The 22912-nt window shown below is 43.9% G+C and overlaps 1 pseudogene; it reads left to right on the top strand.

Moving 5' to 3' along the window:
* The first annotated feature begins 606 nt into the window (after positions 1–606).
* On the top strand, positions 607–724 carry LOC114482066 (uncharacterized; annotated as a pseudogene).
* Positions 725–22912: the final 22188 nt, after the last annotated feature.

The raw sequence follows: 22912 nt of genomic DNA, 5'->3' as shown, positions 1-22912 counted from the left end.
GTCCGTTATACACACGCACACACACGTAGACGGTGATCGATAGTGAAGCGCACCTGATCGGTGTGTGTGTGTGTGTGTGTGTGTGTGTGTGTGTGTGTGAGACTCTCTACCTTGGACACAAATCTCCTCCGTTGGTTCTCTCTCACACACGCGCGCTGCTGATAAATGTGCAGCTTTCAACACAGCAGCCATTGCCGTCAATAACTTCCGGGTGAGGTCTGTCTGGTCAAAATAGCGAACGGTCAAACTAACATGAAAATAAACGTTTCGAAATGTCATCACCAAATAAAGAACAGTAAAAAAGTATTTTTCCTCAAAAGAGAAAAGAGAAGTCCACGGGAGTTCATGCACGCACCGGAAGTGAGCTGTGCAGTGAAATAGATATAGATAGGTTTCATTTCGGGGCCGTCCAGAAGTGAAATAAAATTAAAATAAACATTTTGAAATGACCAAATTACTCTAAAATAACAGACACACACACTTGGAGTATTTGGAACCTGTTGACTAAGTTTCAGGTCGAGCTCGCACCGCGTTGGGGAGATATTTGCTCCACACACAGACACAGACGTCCCTTGCTTTTTAGATTGATGATGATATCGACAACATAATTGTGACCATACCAGCCTGTCACTGCCCGATCTCATTAGATCTAGGAAGCTAAGCAGGTCTGGGCCTGGTTAGTAGTTGCATGGGAGACCACTGAGAAATCCAGGTGCAACAGTGGGGGACATCCAGTGGTATCTGTCATTGTGTCCTTGGCCAAGACACTTCACCCACATTGCCCAGTATGAATGTAGTGTGTGAGTGAGTGTTGGTGGTGGTCGGAGGGACCGATGGCACACTATGGCAGCCTCGCTTCTGTCAGTCTGCCCCAGGGCAGCTGTGGCTACAATAGTAGCTTACCACCACTAAATGTGGAGTGAAAGAATAACGCCTTAATTCTGTAAAGTGCTTTGAGTGTCTATGATAAAGCGCTATCAAAAATCCAATGCATTATTAGGGTCCGATGACCCAGAATGGGACAGAGGAACCTATTGTTTTCGCTTTTATTTATTATTATTATGTACCTCCCCACTTTGACCCCCTAAAAACGCCCGAAAACTCACTGAAAATTGCACGCACCTCCTGGCGAAAAATTCGATAATTTGGTGGCGTGAAAAAAACGAACAGAAAACGCACGCTGTGCGTGCGTTTTCGCCGCCAAAAAAACGATGGAACCGCACGACCGCCAGGTTTGACCGATATGTACGAAAATCGCCACATGTAGTCTTCGGCCCAGAATGAGCAAAAAGTTACATTGTGACCCCGCGCAAAACTAAACAGGAAGTCAGCCATCTTGGGTCAAAGGTCATAAATGGCGTTTCGCCCTCGAAACGCATCTGCGCGAACTAGTTTGAGGGGATTCATCCGATTCGCTTAAAACTTGGCAACACCACATAGGACCCATTGAAGATAAAAAGTTATCGAAAGAATTTGCGTATCTGTCACGGTTTGGTCGTGGCGCTGCCACAAAAATGCAATGCTAATTTTTGTTAGCACGCAGAAATGTCCAAATCTCCATAACTCTGGCACACAAACTATGATCAGCTTCAAATTTCACACAAAGGACATGTGCCCAAGCTTGGTCATGACTGCTTTGAAACATTTCCCATCATGCATTGTGTTTTCGACCGGTGGCATTTATGGTCATGTACACGGTTAGCATCAACAGGACGCCGTTCTAGGAAAAAGCCAAAACTCTAGATTGCAAAGTTCAAACTGCTTCATATTTGATACACATGATGACCGTACAGCCATAAACAAAACTCGAGAACCAATTTACCCATAATGCCTTGCGTTCTCAGAGGGCGCCGCTTCTGTGGTTGTCCAACACGAGCAGCTGTAGCGGAGAGACGATATGTCGTGTTGACTTCAAAACACTGTAGGATGAACCTACACAGAGGGTAGCAAATTGCTATGGAAGAAAAAACAGGCTGTGATCAGTGGGAGGGGCCTATAATGACACGGGAGAATCCTTCGCCATCAGCACGCTATAATAGGAAAATGCTTATAACGCTTCAATGCAAAGTTCAAACTGCTTCATATTTGATGCACACGATGATTGTCCATCCATAAACAACGCTCGATGACCAAATTACCCATCATGGCCAGTGGGAGGGGCCTATAATGACACACGAAAATCCCTTGCCATAACTACGCCGTTATACGAAAACGCTTATAACTCTAGATTGCAAAGTTCAAACTGCTTCATATTTGATACACACGATCACTGTCCAGAGCTAAACAACAAACGACAACCAATTTACCCACAATGCCTTGCGTTCTCAGAGGGCACCGCTTCTGTGGTCGTCCTACACGAGCAGCTGTAGCGGACAGACGATATGTCGTGTTGACTTCAATACACTGTAGAATGAATCTTATTAGATGGAAGCACATTGCTATGGCAAATAGAGCAGGCTGTGAAAAGTGGGAGGGGCCTATCATGACACAGGAAAATCCTTTGCCATAACTACGCCGTTATACGAAAACGCTTACAACTCCAGGCCAATTCCCAAATCCCCAACAGTGGTATACGTGACCGTGGGTTACCGCCCCCGGCCGCTTCATCGGACCCTATGACGCCGCTCGCGGCTTTAATTATTATTATTATTGTTAATAATAATAATAATAATAATAATAATAATAATAATAATAATAATAATTGTGACTAGTCAAAATTGAATTTTGACAAGTACAATTAGAGATATCTGCATTCAATTTTGATTAGTCAAAAATACAGTTAGATATATCTGTAACTCAGTTTTGACTAGTCAAAACTGAGTTACAGATATTATCTGCAATGACCTCACGAAACCCGCCCTTCGCCACATCATGCATCCCAAATGCCACTTGCCGATATCTGTAACTGAATAGTCAAAACTCTGTTTAAAGATATCTGTAATTACATTGTGACAATCATGTTCATGACTTATATGACAATGCTCATGCAAGGCTTCTCATTGGATACTGTGGTGGTTTCCCCTTTATCCTAATGTTGATGTGATGATGTGAAGAATTCTCCGCGGACACCTTCTTGATATAAACACAACATTTTATTATTACAAAGTGAAGATGAGTTAACTTTGGAGTTAGACCCTCCATTGCAAGGTCCTGAGTGCAGCAGAGCCAAAAGCTACCCTGAGGGCCAAACAGCCAAACAAACGCATATATGGATCTGATCAGAAACCTGAAACTTAACAGGTGGAGTTTAAAGCTTTAGTTTTAAACAAAGAAAGGAAGCCACAAACTTCCACATGTCAACAAACAAAGGTCGGAGTTAGATTCGTTTATGGCATGAAGCTAGAATTGGAGGAAGAGCAGGCATGTGAACAGGATACTTTCAAGGGTCACAAGACAATATCACATGCAAACAGCAGAGCTACAGAGATAACTGGCTAGAATTGTAAACCCCATATGTTTGAGGTCACCGTTGTAGGGCTATACTCAACTTTTAAGTGAAAAGGTATACAGCATAAATGAATATCATATTAAGCAGTCAATACACCTCAATACTGACCCAAATGACCTGGAGGAGATAAGAGGAAACACAATTTTAACACTGTTCTTAGCAGAAGTTGCGGTTGTTAAGGTGTTTGAGCAGAAATAATAACAATAAATACTCACTCGGCTTTCCATATCATTGTGTCTGAGACATAATCTTATCAAGTTTAAAGTAACACATAGACTGCTTTTCACAAGGGAGAGACTTTCCCAAATATGTCCTGCTGTTGACCCAACTTGTACTAGATGTCACATGAAGCCAGCTACAACTGGGCACATGTTCTGGGAATTCTCTGCCTTGTTTGAGTTAGAAATGTATTTTTGAGACCTTCTCAACCATATGTAAGAAAACACTGTAGCCAGATCCGCTTACAACCATTCTTGGAAGATGCAGTGATGATGTCACTTTAACTGTATCTCAAGCAAACTTTGTTGCATTTTGTACATTGGTCGCTTGTAAATTTATTCTTCATAACTGGAAACAGCCCAGAGCTTCTAAGTTTGCAAGTTGGATTAAGGAGGTATTATTTTTGATATCGTAAAAATGAGAGGATCAGTAGGATCCAAATTCCAAAAAAATGTACTTAGGCATCTAACACAATATACAGTATATATATACTTCCATGTACCACATAATATTTGGTTTTGTTTGTTATTTCATATCCTCTTTCCCCTTGACTTTGTGTTGTCTCTTTTTATTTTATTCCACACAGCAGTTATGCCTATTAGAACCTGTGGCCTAAATCTCACTTTTTTTCTCGCATGTTTTTTAATGATTATGTTGCCCTCATGGAATAAAGACTTTTCATCAACAGTCCCTCTGAGTACCTCAGATCTTCTCAAAACTTTAAGTTGGATCACCAAACTGAAGAACAGTCAGGGTAGGATAACGGAAGGGGTGAGGTAGAGTTGACTATTTTACGGTGAGAATGCAAAGTGATGTTATAGTTGTGCATATTGTGTTGTGTAATCAGTTAAGCCAGCCTGGTGACAAGTGTGGATAAATTGAAGTGGGTGACACAGCAAGTATAATGTATAATGATGGTGGCCATGAACAGAGGGAAGGTGTGCTTATACCTGAGAACTGATATTTGGGATCAACGCATATAAGGTTAAGCCCAATATTACGAGCTTATCCCACAGCCCAAGGCAGGGCAGTGCATCCACCACTGATGTGTGGGCAAGAGCCGCTTTTATAAACCCAGGCACCGCCCCGGCTTGAAAGTCTAGCCAGGCCGGCAACAACAACGGGAGCTGCCCCCCCAGGGGCCCCAGAGACCCCAGGCCGAGAGACAGACACCGCCCCCACATACACACCTGAGAAAGCCCCAAGGAGCTGAGGACCCATCCAAATCTTTTTTAATTTGGGGTGCACATTCATGACTCTCGCAGAGTGAACCATATCTCATAAAAAAATTTATTTACCAATTTTTATCTACTTTTTTGTAAAGTATTTGGGGTTATTCACTATAAAGTTTCAGACACATTCTCTTCTACATCACTTTCACTGTGAAAGAGCTGTTCAAAAACCTCATTGACAGTAAACCTTTTCCTAGAGGAGAGAGAGAGCGTGCTTATTTCACAGAGTACTGATATGTGATTACAGAATTTCTCCTGGTCAGTTCAGGTCAAACTGTCCTTAGCAGGCCAGATACTATCATACTGATAGACCAAGGTCTTTTCTAGGAGGCTCTGTCATTTTTATGACTACCACTATCAGCAACATACAAAACCCTTTGAGCACAAAACAACATCAGATTCATTGAGACACACTGAAAGCCTCTAAATCCCAGACCGGTCTGTTTCCCTAAAATCCTTTGACTAAATAAACCCTATGTCCATATCAGCAACCGATCAGCAACCAGAAAACTTGACTATGTCTCATTCATCCAAAACTGCCACAACAGTTGGGGGCTTGTCTCGAGATCTAAATACATCAGATAATGAGGTAAGGGCAGAAGTTTTCTTCTTCACGTTTCAGATGGAAATCAGCGCCTTGCCTGTAAATGATTGACGAGATAAAGAACTTGTTAAAATCTTATTTGATGGTGGTGAAATTGTGGGAAAATTTAAAAGAAATGTTCTTCCCAAAAGCAAAAGAGATGTGAAGCAGTCAATAACTAGGGGTCCAAATTTCTGATATGATTTGTCTTGTTGCTGGAACACATAGTCTGTATTCTTTACTACAAATCTAAATGTAATTTGAGATTTTGCATTGAATCCACACAAAATTAGCGATCCCATTTTTGGGCAATGATTGCAGCATATGGAAGAAGAGTTGCAGGGTGTTTCTCCGGCTAAGTTCAAGTGATAGTGTTGAGACTAAGACAAGAGCCCTCCCAATTTGGCAAAAGCGGAATTGGGTCTTGTTCCAATGTGTATTGGTCTCAATTTTCTCTGCTGTATTGGGTTTGTTGTTTTTTTGCTGTGTTGCAAAATCTATCAGTCTGTATCAAAACAGAAGTCGCCCTATTGGAGGTACTCAGCAGGTAAACAAAGCAGATCCCGAACGTCGAAGGAAAAGGAAATGGTGAATTATTGCCGTGTTTTTGGCCGTACCAATCGGTCAGACCGTGAAAAACATTTGAAGTTTTATAGACTGCCAAAAGTTATCACAAATCAGGGAGAACAATGTCTAAAGTTATCAGAGGAAAGGAGGCGCTTGTGCTTAGCGAAGCTAAACCAAGATCTATGAGGCAAAAAACCCAGAGACTAAAGGATGAAGCTGCTGCTCCTGCCGATGCTGCTGGGACTGATGATCCTATGACAAGTGATTAAGTCAGCAGTAATTTGTGCAGCACACGGACTCAAACTGATATGACTGATTTCATTAAGGCTATGACAAGTGAACTTCAAAGTCTTAGAATTGAAAACATTAATTTACGTTCTGTGAGGCACATGGCAAATGGAGGAGAGACTAGATAACAACTGCTGGATAAAAATGCTAAGAAGAATTACAATTGAGGCCCAAGTCAGCCAACCCCTGCGCCCTGTTTGTTTGGACCATGTCTGTACGCATTCAGAACGGGGTCCTTTTCAAACCACAGCTGTAAATTATGATGAGTGCCTGTTTTCCTATTGATTAGGTATGACTTGTTGATTCATTTCTGTTCATCTGTTACATATTGATTGATTGATTCAGCGCAGCAAAACCTCTGACTCATACCTGTCAAGTTTTGGGAAATTTTCTGGGGCCCACTACGAGCCATCCCACCTGCCCAACCAAGCTCCAGTATCCCTTGTATTTTAAGATAGGCCTACAAGAAATCTAAAATACCGACTTGTCAACCACTTACTAAATACAATTATGTGATCAGAATCTGGTAGGTTGACCTTTATTAACACTGAAATGCTGTGAACATTCCTACTAGGGCTGGTGATATGGACCAAAACTTATATCTCAATATATTTTCTCAAAATGGTGATATATGATATAAATCTCGATAAGTTTATCAAATAAAGTCTGACCAGAAAGACAATTCTGGGTTAAATTTGCTGATGCAAAATGCTACACAGTGACATTTATTAACAAACAGCTGATCAATATGTGACACTCATTAATCATCTAACTGAGCTTTACATGTTGTTCTGAGAAGTAAAAGCAGTGACTCCTAAAACTAGTATTTTGATACATAATAAGCTATAATATATACATATATATATTGATATATGCAATATTATAGTTTTCTATATCGCCAAAATAGAAAATTTTGGCGATATAGAATCTCAATATATCGCCCAGCCCTAATTCCTATATTATAAAACAGCCTAAATAAAAACATAAATTGTATATGAAGCACACGTGTTTATTTAATATACTTACAGTTCATATGCAAGTCAACACGTTGCATATTTACTGTTAATTTCACGTTGCTTGTCTTTAAGTTAAACATTAACATTTTATTTTCATTATATATTTTATTATAATTTCTCATGCTCACTCATGTGGTTCTCTGGTATTCACTAATGACTTATGATAGACATTTATTACAGACTTTACATTATTTAACACTTTATAAAGCAGTGTATATTTGTGGAGCTTGTGATTGGCTGATTTTTCATGGTGACTTATGTGGTTCCTTCCCCCGTGGTAGACATTAAAATCAGTTATTAATCTAACAGAACGTGTAACTGTGTCCCATCCTGATGGTCTTTATGAAGATAAACTCTCTTTCCCATTTTCAAAGATATTTACACGAGTTCTTTGGTTTTTTTTGCCGGAACGTCTTCATTCATTCATCTCTCTTCTGAGTTGTTTCCGGGTTTGTTGCCGCTGTCGGCACTAATCTCGCGAGAACTGCCACTCAGACCATTTCAGGTGACAGTTCTCGCGAGGCTAGTGACGGCGTTCAGTTTAGTAAGGCATCTTTTAATTATTATTACATTAAAATACGGGATATTTACAGGAAAATACTAATACGGGAAGATGGCGGGAAAGGGGTAAAATATGGGAGTTTCCCGACCAAAACGGGATACTTGACAGGTATGATTTGACTGTCTCTCTGAATGCAATTACAGGTTTGAACACAAGATTATCTTTATCTACTCTAACAGTATCAAAGACAACATCAATCTGAGTACTTTTTCTTGTTCTGAAAGCATTCTTTGGACTTCCCTAATTAAAAAGTAAGAATGTTTCTACTCTTACAAGACTTGATTTTTAGGTCATTGAGTTCAAACTTTTTCAAATCTCTTTCATTTTCACTTTTACCCCAATTGTCGTTTTTGCCATTTCTGACCAATTGGTTGAAATGCTGGTCTCTCCTTTTAAGAATTAGTGATTACAGCCAAGTTGCTGAATTTAAACAGTTAATGTCAAAGTTTTTATTTTCATCATACTCAAAAGACAGTAAATGTTTTGTTAAATGTATCATTTTTCGCACAGTGTAACTGCAACACTTTTGTTTTTGCTCCCATTTTTCATGAGCTGAACTCAAAGATCTAAAACATTTTCTATATAGACAAAATACCTTTTTCTCTGAAATATTGTTCACAAATGTGTCTAATTCTTGAGCACTTCTCCTTTGCATCCATCCCACCTCACAGGTGCGGCATATCAAGATGCTGATTAGACAGATTTTTGCACAGGTGTGCCTAAGGGTGGGGGGGGGGGTCATCTGTGTGACCGCCACTTGCTTCACAGAGTGCACAGTGACTTGCAGTCAGGGTAGGCAGTGCCTACCCAAGGGTGAATTGATATTTTGATTATTTGTTTTAATTCTAATATAAATATAATTTACTTTTAAATTTCCAATTTTTAGCTTTTCATAGTCCAAATGACTAAACACGACTATTTCCTGGTACGGCAGAGACGCTGCACAAGTCTCACTTCGCTGTAAGGCAGGAGGAGGCTGGAGGAGGCCACACCCTCTCCCAAAGGCACATTGCTGCTCTGCCTCTGGCCCCATAGCCTGTGTTTATATGTGTTTGCGCATGCGCAGTCAGTTCCCCAATATGCAAACCATTTATGTAAAAAGGCAGCTCACTACACCGCCTTTGGACGTAACCATGCTATGCTAAATGCTATATGTACGTTCACAGTGCATTAGTGAATTAATAAAGCGTGGCTGCTGCTACGTTTTCTAGCGAGAGGGATAACACAACAGGCAAGATGACAGCGCTAGAGATGATAAAGAAACTTTCTTTTGAGGAAAAACGACAGCTTTTAGAAGATGGGAGACCAAAGCCTGAGCTACCAGACCTTCAGCAAAAGAAAGGTCAGAAAATTGTTCGTACCTTCCACAGTGAAAGGGTACAAAAGGAAGGATTCACTTTGTGGATGCGACTCACTGAACCATCTGTTCTGAGTTGTTGTCGTTGTTGTCATTTTCTCCGTGTTTTTGTGTTTCCAACACGAACAACAGATGACCTGCCGTGTCATGAGATTTATCTTGTTCGGAGAGTATGGAGGCTGCTAGTAAATAATTGTTTAAGTTTCTTTAATGGTGTTTTACTATCTTGATTTTGATAGATTAACACTTGCCAGCTGAAGCATATGAAATTGTCATTGGTGTTGACATTGGTGGTCTCGATTTTCAATGCCCTGCCTACCCAACCCTGGTGCTCACGGCACGCCACTGGCACTGCAACATAGACTTGATGTTGCACTGCTATCACTAAAATGCACCTGTGTTCATTGTTACGCCTGTCCATACCATTACCCCACCGCCACCATGGGCCACTCAATCCACAACGTTGACATCAGCAAACTGCTCACCCACATGACATCACACATGCTGTCTGCCATCTGCGGGATTCATGCATGAGGAGAACACCTCTCCAACGTGCCAGACGCCATCAAATGTGAGCATTTGCCCACTCAAGTCGGTTACAACAACGAACTGCAGTCAGGTCGCGACCACGATGAGGACAACGAGCATGCAGATGAGCTTCTCTGAAACAATTTTTTACGACAGTTTGTGCAGAAATTATTATGCAAACCGATTGTTGCAGCAGCTGTCTGGGTGGCGGGTCTCAGACGATCATGGAGGTGAACATGCTGAATGTGGAGGTCCTGGGCTGGTGTGGTTACACGGAGTCTGCGGTTGTGAGGCCGGTTGGATGTACTGCCAAATTCTCTGAAACGCTTTTGGAGACAGCTTATAGTAGAGAAATGAACATTCAATTCACGGGCAACAGCTCTGGTGGACATTCCTGCAGTCAGCATGCCAATTGCATGCTCCCTCAGAACTTGCAACAGCTGTGGCACTGTTTCGGTGTGATTAAAATGAACATTTTCAGAGTGGCCTTTTATTGTGGCCAACCTGAAACACACAAAAACATGACTGTTAGGTCTCTAAATTGCCTGTAGGAGAAAATGTGAGTATGAGTGGTTGTTTGTGAGTGGTGGCCTAGTGGTTAAGGATGCTGGCCTTGTAATCAGAGGGTGGAAATAAGATCTGCCTTGAACACGGAGTATTTCATTTTTAAAAAAAAATAAACCGGATATTTTATTATGTGTTTGTGCACTACTTCCTGTTCTGCAAATACACTGAATAAAATACATTATCTTAGTATTAGGGTCTATGTCTTGTGACCTGTCAGTCATTGTGAGCATGTCTTCAGGAGCATTTAATAATAATAATGCATTGGATTTATATAGCGCTTTTTGAAAAAAGAAAGGTTAGGTGTAGGTATTGTTAGAATAAAGTGAAATTACTCTGTAGTTGTTCAAACCTGAGAAGCATCATAGAATCAGAGGTTTTGCTTTGCTTGAATCAATCAATCGTTTAATAACAGATTTCACATAACATGAATCAACAAGAATATCAAATCAATAGGAAAACAAGCACTCATCTAACACAGCTCTAGTCTGGAGTGGACACCCTTTCTAAAAGACATTGTCCGAACAAACAGTCCCAAGGTCGGCCACTTCCAGCCTCAATTGTAGTATTCCTCAGCATTTTATCCATCAGTTGTTATCTCGTGTCCCTCCTCCCTTTGGCATTGAGCATGGCTTCTTCTCTTCAGCCAACACCTGGGGTGTGCGCTATGTTCAAAAGCGTGTTACGCAAGACATTCTGATTGCCAGAGTCAAAACACTTGGTCTGTCTCACGTCAATGAGGAAAAGATAAAGACACAAACATTTTATATAAGCCAGGCAGTTTATGTTTTTTAATTAGAAGGCTTAACATTTATAATTGAAAAGATCAATAAATAAATAAAAATTACGTACAGGATTATTGATTGATCAGTTAAGATTATTCATCATTTAGGGGTCTAAGGCAGTGGCGGATGCTTTAAGACTACAAGGGAACCTCAGCTTCCCCTAAAATCAGTGGTCAAATATGTAGTGTTGTGTGTACATTTCATTGACTAAATATATGACAGAACACATGTATGTTTAGTTCAGAATCAGCTTCTTATAACAGGAAACTGACAGTGACAGCGTGACGTTCTTCATTCATTACCGCAGCGTCACAGTGTTAATAAACAGTGGTGAAGTTCAGCTTCAATTGACTTCAATGGCAGAGGATTTAGGGGTTGATCCACTGCAGTCAAACTAGACGCTCATTGGATAAATGCTCGGTTATGACGCACTTAGTCCCGCCCATCGGACGCCGGGCTTCACAGGAGGTCTATGGAGCAGTGGGCTGGATCTGTCTGTTCCGGACGCTGGAATAATGGATGATGATTGGATGATCTGTCTCAGGCTAATTCAATTTTGATTGACAGCGAAATGAGCCAATCAGAGAGTATGACGTTGTAAGCACACAGGCGGGTTTTTCAAATATTTCAGTCCGTTGCTCTGTGTTGACACGGAGACTTTGCTGATCCTCTCATAGCGAATTAACTTCTGACAAACCTAGTGTCTGTTTTTGGTGTTTGTGGAGACTGTTACTGCTTGTGTTGTGAGACTTTTGACCAAACACTCACACTCCAGCGCGCAGCAGCTACGCGCGTGCGTGCGTGTGTGATAATCTACAAATAGTTGTTGACAACAAAATCTGAATTCTACTAGAATTCACATTTAAATAAACAGATACATTTTCTGAAGTAGGCAGAAAATGAGCTTCCCCTGCATGAAAGACCAGCAGCCGCCACTGGTCTAAGGTGTGTGGGTATTTATATGAGTTGTTTAATGTGTATTAAGTACAAGTGTTTAGAATTTGGTACTTGGTTTCAAACTGTCTTTAGTGATAAACTCAGTGTCCTTGGGACATGTCTGACTTGTTTCGTTGCTTATGTAAAGCTTGTTGTATCGACAGCATTTGGTCGAAATCAGTTGCTTTGAAACTTTTTGTTCTTGTCCAAGAAAATAGGCCTTGAAAAAGTGACCTGACCGGTTTGAACTATTTAATGTAAGGATATATTTAGTATAAGGATAAATAATATAAGGGCTATCGACCAAAAGCGCATAGTCTGCCAATGAAGACGGTCTGAATCCAAGGAGGTGGACTGGGCCATGATGTAATTTTATTTGGGCTGTCTAGAAATCACGGAATCCTACCGCTTGTAAATGTCATTGAAATCTGTGAAAATTATAAAGCACACTTTTAATTTGAAAGGCCTTCTTTGAAAAACAATGTAACAGGATGATTTCATAAGATTATTGCAGTGTGAGAGATTTTCTTTTATTTCTGTATTTCAATGTTAGTCTCTGGTAGGCTCTGACACTCTGAACTCTGTTGCTGGTTTTCAACAGACACACACTTGTACACTGAGTTCATATAACCCCAAGTTCATGAAGCAGTCGGCTAGACTGGATCATGGTGATAAATCAGCCAAAAACTTTGCGCCACCCTCCCCTATTCTACGCGCCCCTTCCCAGAGCCCAAAGAAGACTACTCTGTACACATATTCTTGCTTGTGGTTCTCACCTGCGTGTGAGCTGTTTGCAGGAGCAGCAGGCCTGCTAAAACTTTCCTTGTGACTGATTAGAATAAACAGAACTGAGAGATAGTACTACTCTTGTCATCTGTCCTTGGAGCTGTTCAATTAAAAGATCCGGGAAGAAGGTAGAGAAGACCTTACAATTTAGTGCCATGACCCGGATTGGCTGACTCAGGATTCTTTAACTTTTGAGCAAAGGATTGACTGACTTCAAAATGGAACCAAGGGTGGACTGACGTACGGGGACACCGGGGATTTCCCAGTAGGCCAGGCCGCCGGTGGACCAGGCCACTGGGTCGGGCCATGAGAAAGAAAAAGAAAGGGGAATAATCATACCTGTCAAGTATCCCGTTTTGGCTGGGAAACTCTAGTATTTTACCCCTCTTTCCCACCTTCGTCCCGTATTAGTATTTTCCCGTAAATATCCCGTATTTTAATATAATAATAATCAAAATAAAACATTCCTGTGCCTCTCTAAACTGAATGTTGTCACTAATCACTGCCACCTGAAATGGCCTGAATGGCAGTTCTCGCGAGATTAGTGCAGACAGCGGCACCAAACCCGGAAACAACTCAGAAGAGAGATGATGAATGAAGACGTTCCGGCAAAAAAAACCAAAGAACTCGTGTGAATACCTTGGAAAATGGGACAAATAATTTACCTTCCTAAAGAGCAGCAGGATGGGACACAGTTACATGTTCTGTAAGATTAGTAACTGAGATTTTAACGTCTACCACAGCGGAAGGAACCATGTAAGTCACCATGGAAAATCAGAAGCGCCATAAATATACACTGCTTTAAAAAAGTGTTAAAGAATGTAAAGTCTGCAACAAATGTGTCTAATAAGTCAAGAGTGAATACCAGGTGTTACATACCACTGTGACCTGCATATTTGTATGTGTGTGTGTCGACAGTGTGACGTAAGCGGGAGTCCGGTCTCCCGGGGAATTGTGGGTAATGCTAAGAAAAATAAAGCTGCTCTCTAAAGCACACAGTCGCCGTCCTCCTGATTGAAACACAATATTGGCGACGAAGATGGAGTTTTTTCCCGTCTCACCTGTCTCTCCGTTCCTCGCTTTGCCGGGCGAGCCGCCGATCCCGTGGCCCCGCTGGTTTGAGGCCTTTGAGACGTTTATCGCCGCCGCCGGTGTTGTTGACGCCAGCGATGCTAGGCTAAAGGCCGTGCTCATCCACAGCCTGGGAAATGAGGGACAACGTATTTTCCGCACGCTCGGCCCCGCGAATAAGTATCGGGACTGTGTTGCCTTACTGACTGGACATTTCGCTGCTCCACAGAGCGTCATCGTCCGGCGAATCATCTTCAGACAGCGCCGACAGAGGCCCGGTGAGTCCGTCCATCAGTACGTCACGGACCTCCGATGCTTGGCTAGCGTTTGCAAATTTGAACACCTAGAGGACGAGTTTATTCGGGATCAGTTAGCCGAACACGCAGCTGATCACAAACTGCGTGAGAGACTGCTTATGTCCCCGGACGACACAACTCTGTCTAAGGCAGTGGAAATGGCGTTTCAGCTTGAGTCGGCTGCTCTGCTAGCATCGCGGCTAACGGCTACAGGTCCGCCTCCTTCTCTCTCCACTCCGCTAGCTCAGACTGTGACACCGGCAGACCAGGCTCCCGGCCCCGCTTTTCCTCACACCGAGCTCGAGGTTAACGTCGCGTGACGTCAGGGTGCCTCAGCACGCCGGCCATGCGGGAACTGTGGCTCGTATTCCCACGCCACAAGGGCACCGGTTTGCCCAGCCACGGGACAGAGATGTCGGCGCTGCGGTAGGCTCAATCACTTTGCTAAGGTGTGCCGCTCAGCACCCGCTCCCACAAGAACCCAGCGCCACTCATCCCGCCCATCAAGCCCAACCACCATTCACTCGGTGGGTGCCAACAACAGACCTTTCACCTGGTGCACGGTGGAGCTGGATAACGTGTGTTTACCGCTGCTACTGGACACGGCTGCCTCCAGGTCTCTTCTCAGTGAGTCCACGGTTCGGCGACTCTTTCCCAGACACACTATCAAAGCAGGAGCAGAGGAGCTGTACGGCTATGGACACACTAAAATGAACATGTTGGGCACTGCTACCTTTTCTGTTCGTTATGGATCCAGGACCCTCCCAGCATTTACGTTCCAGGTGTCTCGGCATGGTGCCAACCTCCTCGGTCTCGACCTGTTCTGCGCCCTGGGTTTCGCCATCACTGACAATCTGAGTGCTGCTATCCTGACCGTGGCCACGCCATGGCAGCTGCGCTGGCCGTCGCTTTTCACTGGGCTGGGCTGCCTCACAGCCTTCAACCACCAACCGCTCATCGACCCAGCTGTGAAGACTGTCATCCAACCTTTGCGCAGGCTGCCCCTCACTTTGCGTGATGATGTCACTGGCGAGCTACAGAAACTGCTGGATGCTGGCATCATCGAACGAGTCGATGCATCGCCCTGGATCTCCAATCTGGTGGTGGCAAAGAAGAAGACAGGCGGCCTCCGCCCTTGTGTCGACCTCAGACAGGTAAACAAAGCGGTGGTCCCGGACAGATACCCACTGCCCACAGTGGAGGAGCTCTCTGCACAATTTCATGGCTCAACAGTCTTCTCGAAGCTTGACCTTCGCCAGGGCTACCTGCAGGTTCCCCTACACCCTGGCAGCCGCAACCTCACCGCCTTTGTGACCCACATGGGGGTCTTTCGCTACACCCGGATGCCCTTTGGACTCAGCTCCGCTCCCAGCTGCTTCCAGAAAATCATGGCCACCATCTTCGCAGGCATTCCTGGGGTGGTTGTGTACCTGGACGACATTGTGGTGCACGGCGCAACATCCGCCCTGCATGACGACCGCCTTTCCAGGGTGCTGGATGTGCTCGCCGGTCACAACCTCACACTGAATGGGGAGAAGTGCATCTTTGCGGCTCAGTCTATTGAGTTTGTGGGGTTCCGCTTGACCGCTGAGGGGCAAAGCCCGCTGCACTCGAATGTCGATGCTATCCTGCGTCTGCCTGAACCCTCCTGCCCGGCGCAACTATCATCATTTCTGGGGATGACTGCGTTTTACTTGCGTTTCCTTCCCCTCTACTCAGACACTACTGCGCCGCTGCGTGCTCTCCTGAAGCAGGATGCACCCTGGATCTGGTCTCCTGCGTGCTCTGCTGCAGTCCGCCGGCTTAAGTCACAACTGACCTCCTCACCTGTTCTGGCCCACTTTGACCTCGACAGCCCCACGTTCGTGACCTGCGATGCATCCAACACTGCGGTAGGTGCGGTCCTGTCTCAATCTCACCAAGGGACTGAGCGTCCAGTGGCGTTCGCTTCTCGAGCGCTTACTCCAACAGAACAGAAGTACTCTGTGGGAGAAAGGGAGGCGCTGGCCTGCATCTGGGCATGTGAGCGGTGGCACATGTACCTCTACGGTCGACATTTCACACTACGGACCGACCACCAGGCCCTCACGGCCCTCCTAGTCACAACCGGTTCAGGCCACAAACCGCTGCGGCTTTACCGGTGGTCTGAGAGGCTACAGGCATACAACTTCTCCACACAGTTTACCCCAGGCAGGGAGAATGTGGTAGCAGATCTCCTCTCCAGAGCCACACCTGCCTCTGCACCAGACACCAGCCAGGACTCCTCAGAACCGGAACTGATCCTCTTGCTCCACACGCCCCTCGAGGCAGCTGTTTCACTGAAAGACCTTCAGTCGGCCTCTGCACAGGACCCTGTTCTCACCCAGCTCTGCACTTTCGTTCGTAACGGCTGGCCTGCCAGGGTTCCTGAGGAACTAGCACCCTTTCACCGGGTCAGAGGGGACCTCTCCTGCTGGAATGACGTCTGCGTGGCGAGAGGGCTATGCACAGTGGTCCCGAGCACTTTGAGAGAACGGGTCCTGGCCATGGTCCACGACGACCATCTGGGCGTCGTGAGGGTCAAACAACGCTGCAGGGGCCTGGTCTGTCGCGGGCATTGACCGCGACATCGAAGACCTGGTCAGAAACTGTACGGCCTGCCTCACCAGTGGTAAGACCGGCTCTCCCCTACCCCCACCCTTGCAGCCCGTGCCGTGGCCTCGGGCTCCCTGGACCCACATACAGGTGGACATTTGTGGTGAACTTCATGGCACCCCTCAGCATCAGCGCTTCCTCCTGGTAGCATACAATCTCCACTCCAAATGGCCGGAGGTGCTGCCTGCCGGGTCTGTCACCACTACAGTGGTCATCGGTTTCCTATCCTCTTTGTTCGCTCGCTGGGGTGTCCCTGACGCCATCACCACTGATAACGGGCCTCAGTTTGTTTCAGCTGACTTTGTGGCTTTTGCAGAGGGGAGGGGGATAAAGCACATTAGGACTGCCTTTTACCACCCGCAGGCCAACGGAGGCGTGGAGAGGTTTAATCAGACCCTTTAAAACGGGCTCAGAGCACACATGGCAGATGGCTTGTCGTTCTCAACATCACTGCAGAGCACCCTACTGCACTACAGAGCAACACCCCACACTACCACTGGCAACTCTCCAGCCCTACTGATGCTAGGGCGTGAACTACAACTTCCTTTGGACCGACTGCGCCCTCCGGTGAGAGTTACTCCAATAGCAACACCCTCCCCAGGCGACAGAGTGGATCAGCAGCAACGTACAATGAAGCGGTGGTTTGACAGGAGACACCGTGTGAAACCGCCTACACTCACCGTATCAGACTGGGTCCGAGTCCGGCGACCCACTCGATCTCACAAAATGCTCTCTTTCTGGTCTGCACCAACACAGATCACAGCACAACTGGGGCCAGCCACCTTCCGCGTTACCGATGGTTCACGCTGGCATGTCAGCCGCCTCCGGTGGGTGAAGCAACCGTCTGTGGCGGATCAGCAAGCCGCAGCTCATCCACGCTGCACCAGTGGGGTCTGGGACCTTCCAGATGTACTGGCGGAGACCCAGGCTGGACCAGATGTGCGGGCTGAACCCCTGCAGGCTGGACCCCGTCCGGTCCGAGCCCGCCAGAGGCCCTTGTACCTCGATGACTATCTTACCTACTTTTAATTCACCAGCATAGTGTATAGCCTGTGAGGTGGCAGAATAATCCACCGGGCTATACGGGTAAACCGGCAGTTTACCCGTATAGCCAGGTCGGTCGTTTGGCCTTGATGTTAGTTTGTGCACGAAGGGGGGGGGGTTCTTAGCTCATGACCATTGTTCAGATGTTTTAAGGGGGGGGTAAATGTTACATACCACTGTGACCTGCATATTTGTATGTGTGTGTGTCGACAGTGTGACGTAAGCGGGAGCCCGGTCTCCCGGGGAATTGTGGGTAATGCTAAGAAAAATAAAGCTGCTCTCTAAAGCACACAGTCGCCGTCCTCCTGATTGAAACACAATACCAGGGAACCACGAGTGAGCATGAGAAATTAAAAGAAAATATGTAATGAAGATAAAATGTCTAACTTAAAGACAAGCAACGTGAAATTAACAGTAAATACTAGTAGATACTACAATATCGCATATATCGATAGATATCGTATTCTGTATGAAAATACTTGTTTTAGGAGTCGCTGCTTTTACTTCTCAGAACAGAATGTAAAGCTCAGTAGGATGGATTTCTGAGTGCGTCCTCACCCTTACCTTCCCCATAACAAGCTGCATTACAGAACTCACTCACACATGCTGTCCATTAATGTGGCACATAATGTGCTGCTGTTTGTTATTAAATCAGCCTGTGTGGCATTTTGCATGAGCAAATTTAACCCAGAATTGTCTTTCTGCTCAGACTGCATTTGAAATAAGATTATCAAGATTTATATTGTAGATCACCAATTTGAGAAAATATATTGAGATATGAGTTTTGGTCCATATCGCTCAGCCCTAGTCGGAATGTTTACTGCATGCCTTCATCCCAGTTATGCACTGCGGGTGGAGCAGCCCTGAAATGTGGGTGTTCCCATCCAAATCTGGCTTTACTAGCATTCTCCAGTGTGGGTCCCGATATGGTGAAACATTAGATTGCACTAGAAATATGGACTTATAAGTTATATTTTGAAGCCACATGGATTCATAATATTGCAGAAGAAACTCCCGAAGTGACACTGACACGCTGTCACAGGGGTGGGGGGAGTCACACAAGCACACCAAAGGGTTGACCATCAGCATTTCTAATATGTTCACATTTACCAGTTCTAGAAGATGAGTAACATTTCACTTTATTTTACCCGTGCGTCGCGGAGCTGTGTGTGTGTGTGTGTGTGTGCATGCATGTGTGTGTATGCATATGTGCGTGTGTGCTGCTGCAGACAGATGTCAGACTGATTAAACTATTTTAACACTGTGTACAACGTAAAGCCACAGTTTGCTCACACTACAAGAGTAAATAACAAGTGAAACATTAATGACAGATGATGATGATGACGATGAGATGTAATGTGCGCGGATGACGATGATGATGATGATGTGCTGATCAAGGAGAGAGATTTTAACTCGGACAGAATGAGGCCGATCCTCACAGTGCAATAATCTGATCAATGATCTGATCAAATCAACCTGTTACATTGTTTATCAACAAAGGCATTTCAAATTAAAAGTGAACTTTATCATTTTCACGGATTTCAATGACAATTACAAGCATTGGGAAAACTCCATGTTCCGTGATTTCTAGACAGCCCACAAAAATGACATCACCGCCTCCTTTCCTTCAGCCCGCCTTCATTCACAGATGCGCTTTTTGGCTCCTTACGCGCGGTGGGCCTGTCAGGAACCTGGTAAATACACGTAGGAGAGAAGCGCGTAACAACAGGCGCGCAAAAAAGCGTCTAAAGGTTCTGTATCATGCAACTTTTTTGAGCTTTTAACCTTGTTACAATGATAATTCCTTATCAAAAACACCCCCAAAGTATTCTTTCCTGCATCTCTGAGAAATCATCAATAATCCTGCTCTCTGAGCTGCTTCTCTGCCCTCTATGGAAAAACGAGCGGCTCAAATGCTAGTAACGTCACTCACATTCTGAACCGTCCCCTCCAGGAAGTGCCTGCTGCTGGTGTTGTGCCAAAATCTGTGACCCGAAAAAATCTGTGACCACAGGTGGCAAAAATTCCAACCCCTGCGGCTTCTCAGCGGACAATTACTCCCCCTTAAACACATTTGTAATTCTTCTCCAGTCTGTATTTACTTAACCCACCGCAGCGTCATGTTTAAGGGGGAGTAAATAGCTCCTGATTAGCTACGAAGAGGTTTATGCAGATTACGTAGCACTCTTCTTCTCTACCGCCAAGAAGCCGCAGCGGTCACAGATTTTTTCAGGTCACAGATTTTGACACAACACCGGTTCCGCGCCTCCACAGGGAACACTGCAGTGTAGGCACCCATGGAGTAGACATCGTATCGACTTTGACTTGATTTGATGGTTTGTGACTCAATGCGACGCAACGTATGAGGTGATAAACAAATGATTATCACCTTAAATGCACTATTTCTGTATTTAATAAAGATGAGGAGGAGAAGAAAGTGAATTAGCAGCTTAAAACTCCGGTGTTGCTGCTGGATAAACACACAGCGCGGCGACGGACTCACACAATAGCCGCTTAAATATCCATGTGTTTTACTGTAATGTGCAGTTTTTTGACTGAAAACAATAACAACAGTGTGTGGATAACAAGAAAAAATCGCTTTGGTGATCACTGATCTGCCTCAGAGCAAGTCATGCAGGAGCCTAGCAGGCAAGTCAGTGTATACACACGCCCACTCATGAATTTGCATAAGCAGGCAGCAAACAGCCCGTTGGTCAGAAAATCAGTTTTTAGAGGGCTAAAACTCTGGAAAGTTTGGAAAAATAAACCTCAAATACTATGTGTTTGGGGTTCTTCGAACAAATGGAGATGGGTGAAAAATGCATGATATGGGACCTTTAAGTCCAGACTTGAGAACAGACCCCTTAAAGTGTTATGTGATTTTGCATAACACCGGACTTGTCGGTACAAAGTGGACTCACCACGGCTGTTGTAAACAGGAAGTTATGTGTCTCGCACTTTTTCAACCCTATGTATTCTTATTGTATTTTTACAAAATCTATAATGTGATGAAACAATAAAACGATTAACACGTATATGATCTGTCTCATAAAAATAAATAAACACTTGAGTCTGTTATGGCAATTTTTATATTCATCATCATATCGTCAAATGTATGTTCATGTGTACAATTTGTCATGTTTTAATACATGATGACTGCATTACTCTTTGCACTTTTGAACAGCTGAATCATGTTAGATTAAACAGTACAGATCGTATTGTACTCAGTGCAACACAGAGTCTCTGCTGAAGGCCAAAACTCAAACTCACATGACATACACGAACGCACACACTATCAAGGATAGATAAGAGTGGTGCCCAATCTTCCTCATAATATACACGTCTTCATCATCCTCAAATGTTTCCACTGTTGGGCATCTGACTCCCCCCTTCTCCTTACCTCAGGGTGGAACTTTTCTGTTATCTGTATAAAAGCTAAAGCTGTGAAACTGTTAGTTAGAGCGGGTCTTGCCTTTTTGCTCTGCCACGAGCCTTTTGCCTTTCATTCTTTCAGGATGGAAGCTTCTTTTTTACTCCTTTTTATTTTATTTTATAATAAATCTTTTTTATAAAGTCATCAATGCCTCACCTGGACTCCATCATTCAACCAGAGCAATAAATCATGCCTCCAAATGAGGGCAACCGCAAATTTGCCGTGACAAGTCACTTCCACTGGGAATCAATCCTGTGTCAATGAGAAAAACTAAATCCATACGTCCGTTGCATTAACCACTCGGCTACTGATCAGCTGTCAGCTCACTATTCTAATCTCTACATATTGTTTTTACTGGAGGTCGCAGGGGAAACGCATTGTTTCCATGTTAATTTGCGACCGTGTTTACCTGACTTTACACACGGAGAAGCTATCTCCATGATTCTTTTTGTTCTCAAATGACTCTAAGACCCTTTTTTAAACAATCTGTGGAGCCAAACTTCAGCGTGGTGCCTTCACAGTCCAGAACTATGACTTTGTTTTGGTTCACCTGGTGACCTACTTCTGACAGTCAAAAAACAAAAAATAAAACAAACCATTATTTCTCGTCAATGCCAACTGGTGACCCACTTCTGATGGTCGCAACATCCCACAAGTTATGCTGCTCACAGGTAGCCTGAGCACGTATACAATATAAACCTATTTAAAGACACTAAACAGAGAATAACAGCATGATTATGGGGTGCATTATACACTTCTGTATCATATGTTATTTTCAGCTTGAATGTAAAGTTACTTGGGAAGTCGGTCGGCAGTTAAAATGGTCGCCACTTAAACTATAACACTGGTATATAGATTCAACTGCGTTTTTCTAAAAAGACAAACAAAACAATATAATATGTTACCATTGTTGTTTTGATTATTTGGATTTTAAAACCAATCAGAAATATACCTTTTTCGGGTATTTGGTTTTTCTGTTTTGCTGTTTCTGGTTTTAAATTAATAAAACAAAAAAAACAATTAGTTTTTCTCTATTTTTTAATTTGTTTTTGAAACGAAATAACCAAAGAACGAAGGGTACACGAATTAAGGAGGAAGACGCACCGAACCACAAGCCCAGTTCCATGTAAATCCATGTACCCTTCATTCTTTGGTTATTCTGTTTTAAAACCAAATCAAAATAACAAATAGTGTGGTTATTTCATTTTACTGACTTAAAACCAAAACAGAAATACAGAAAAATCAAAAACCAGACAAGTGGTGTTTTTCTGTTTTAAAATTAAATCTTCTGTTTGTGTGATATTTTGATATTTACGGGAAACTATGGACGAGAGCTTCATGCTATAATCCCACCACAAGAGGAGGAACTCTTACTCCCTGTCAAAAAGGAACAATGCATAAGTCACATTACTGATGAACTGGTGAAATGAACCACCTCAGGTAACAATTAACAATTAAAGGGTAAGCATTACTTACAGACATATGCCCTTTAGGGTTCAGTGAAGAAAAAATTAAAGAATGAGGAGTAAAAACAACAGCTTGCTTCAAGGCCTGCTTCTTTGG

The sequence above is a fragment of the Gouania willdenowi genome, chromosome 19 (assembly GCF_900634775.1).
Source record: "Gouania willdenowi chromosome 19, fGouWil2.1, whole genome shotgun sequence".
In the NCBI taxonomy this organism is placed as follows: domain Eukaryota; kingdom Metazoa; phylum Chordata; class Actinopteri; order Blenniiformes; family Gobiesocidae; genus Gouania; species Gouania willdenowi.
Note: the sequence above shows the minus strand (reverse complement) of the source record. Positions and strands in the feature narration are given on the sequence as shown.